Genomic DNA, 3458 nt, shown 5'->3' with positions numbered 1-3458 from the left:
GGCACCTCTTTTCGCTCCCTCCCGCCATTCCTGCTCCCATCCCATTGTCCACCTCTGGAGCCACACACACACACTACAGTGAGGAAGGCCAACTTTCACCTCTGCGGGCAACGTGCATATGAAGTAGCAACTGCACGTGCACACCCCCCCCCCCCCCCCTCCCCAAACACAATTGCTCTTTTAGGGGTTCCACAAAGCCCCCCGACCCAATCCATGAATGAAGTGAAGCGCGATTGCCAGCACGGAGCGTCCTGTTGGGGCTCAAAAAGGAACATTCGTGAGGCGAATGCAAGCGCCTTTCCTCGGCTTCAAGGTGACGAAGCACAATTTAAGAACCATGGTTCACTTGTGCGTCAGGGCCAGCATTCAGAGTTCAAGCAGGACTTCCTGGTTGTTTTTCCCCTAGACTGGCAGAAAAAGGCTGTAGGCATATTAGCATACTGCAAGAATGAGATTATTAACAGGATATTACAAGGCTTTGTCACCTATAACACAAAGTACATGCTGGGTCTTCCACTCAGCGCTGGAGGCCAGTCAGTGTCCTGCTGAAGAGCTCTTCAGTGGAGGAGATGGAAGTGTGGATGCACTTAAACTAGGCAAGTCAATATCAATAGGGATCCGGGATTCTTTACTCTTGTAGCTGATTGACAGGAATGGGGCCCCTGATAAAGACGACTTTTTCGACTACTTTTTTTTTTCACCCAAAAAGAGACCGGCAAGAACCCTTCGTATGGTGTAAGTCAGGGGTCTCAAACACGCGGCCCGCGGGCCAAATGTGGCACTAGTTTGAGGACCCCGCCTTGATATGAAAGTTTAATGTTAGTGCGGCCCGCGCAAGTTTGATATGGATGCTGTATGGTATCATGTACCCAGAAAAAATGATTAAGTTTGATTAATGTTCATGTTAAAGGTTAAATAACTGTTAATAGTTATCCTCCCTATCCGTGTGGAAGTGGTAAGTTTTTGGCTATTTAAGTTTAAAGGAAATAACTTGAAGGCTACCGTTTAGGTCGCTAGCTCTCTAGTTTGCGAGTTAGCATGTGTCTCAAGGCCCTTCAGTTGCGCAATATGTTGTAAATAAAAAGTGTATAAATGTGACTATAGTCGTGTTTTGTCATGTCTACAGGGCTCTAATAATGCTTTGTTCATTTTAATCTGAAAAAAATAATTTGTCTACCCACCAACTATATGTGGTTTCTTAATTTTTATTTATTTGCCGTCTTATTATTATTATTATATTTATTTATTACTGATTGATTGATTTTCTTTATTCTTGATCTTATTTTGTGTAGAAAAATAAAAATTATTATATGATAATTGAGAACAGTGGAATGTTTTATCAGAACTTTTCTTGTAGAAAATCGGAACCAAAGCAAAGTTTATTAATTTTTCTGTTTTTAATAAATGCGTTTTTTTTCGGTGTTTTGCCTCAAGTCTCAAGTCAAGTCTAAAGTAAATACATGCAAATGTAATGTAATTTTAACAATGTAATAATTTATTACATTTGACAAATACAATGAATGAATGTGAGATTGTTTTTATTTAAAAACAGTGTGACAAGACACAGTCACAGAAAAAGAGTTTTTGTAAAAAATGTAACATAGACTCATTGTTTGTTCTTAAACCTGTTTGGATGTTCATGGAAATGACATAATAACAATCACGTTAGCTGAACACCTTGAGTGGGGACACATTTTACGTAACACACGCACTGAGTGTGTCTCAGGTATTTTTGAAGTCCCAATCAGGTCATTGATGTCCAAGTCGAGTCCACAGTCGTTATAATTGTGACTGACTGGAGTCCAAGTCATGTGACTCCAGTTCACGTCACCTCTCAAAAATGGTCGAAAGTCTTTGGCCAAACATTCGATAACAGGTTCCCTTTTTAAATGCATGTGTGTGTGTTGGGGTCAGTGCTGGGGTACACCTCCGCTTCATTCTTTCCCTTTCACCTCCATCCATCCATCCATCCTTCCTTCGCCTTGAATATTCATTTGCTGTTTTGTTGGCTGCTTGACTTCCTTTGTGAACTGTGTGGTACGACTGCATCATCTTCTTCTGAGAACACTGAGCACTGATGGGGTCACAGAGAGTTCTTCCTGCTGACAAGAGCTGCATTCCAATAGCGGTTTATGTCGCCCTTGTCGACTTCCATTACACACTTGTGCTTGGGACACTCCCTGACAAATATTGTGTTCATTCATTCATTTTCTACCGCTTTTTCTTCACGATGGTCGCGGGGGGTGCTGGAGCCTATCCCAGCTGTCTTCGGGCGAGAGGCGTGGTACACCCTGGACTGGTGGCCAGCCAATCACAGGGCACATATAGACAAACAACCATTCACACTCACATTCATACCTATGGACAATTTGGAGTGGCCAATTAACCTAGCATGTTTTTGGAATGTGGGAGGAAACCGGAGTACCCGGAGAAAACCCACGCATGCACGGGGAGAACATGCAAACTCCACACAGAGATGGCCGAGGGTGGAATTGAACCCTGGTCTACTAGCTGTGAGGTCTGCACGCTAACCACTAGACCACCGTGCCGCCCCAAATGTTGTGTGTGTGAGTAACTTTTATTTATTGTTGTAATTATTTATTTGTTTATAGCGTTCTTGCCAGCTGCACGCCGGTCGAGTGGTTAGCGCGCAGACCTCACAGCTAGGCGACCAGGGTTCATTTCCACGGCCAGTTCCTCCCACATTCCAAAGACATGCTAGGTTAATTGGCCACTCCAAATTGTCCATAGGTATGAATGTGAGTGTGAATGGTTGTTTGTCTATATGTGCCCTGTGATTGGTTGGCCACCAGTCCAGGGTGTACCCCGCCTCTTGCCCGAAGACAGCTGGGATAGGCTCCAGCACCCCCGCGACCCTCATGAGAATGAATGAATGAATGAATGAATGAATGAATGAATGAATGAATGAATGAATGAATGAATGAATGAATTAATGAGTTGCCACAGAAAGTGACCAGACACGCCAAGAGGAAAAATGTGATGATGACCATAGAACAGGAATTTTAACATTGTATACATAAAATTTCTGTAATGTGGTGACAATAACGAAATCAATAAGAAAAAAAGAAGATTGGAATAAACTGCAAAATCAGTCATGTTTCGTCCTCAGGAGAAGAGACTCACCTCCCAGGCATACACAGTAATGTCCTTGCATCAATTTCCTCAATCATAGCAGTTCGCCAAAGTTAGTTAGCAAGTCAACGTATTGAGTTTGACTGGAACTTTTTACACTTAACAATGCCCACTGTACAGTTGATAGCGACAGTTTAACCCCGGGAGCGGAAGAATTCCATTTCCGATGGCTAAATAGACGACACCTTGGCTGCATTCCAATACGCTAAAGTTGCCCTCGCTGGCTTACCCTCAGCAATTGGTATTACGTAATTGCTGACATCACGTGGAGGCCACTTTCAGAGCCAAAGTAAAGTGGATGTGGG

This window comes from Doryrhamphus excisus, chromosome 1 (genome assembly GCF_030265055.1).
Source record: "Doryrhamphus excisus isolate RoL2022-K1 chromosome 1, RoL_Dexc_1.0, whole genome shotgun sequence".
Taxonomy (NCBI): Eukaryota; Metazoa; Chordata; class Actinopteri; order Syngnathiformes; family Syngnathidae; genus Doryrhamphus; species Doryrhamphus excisus.
Note: the sequence above shows the minus strand (reverse complement) of the source record.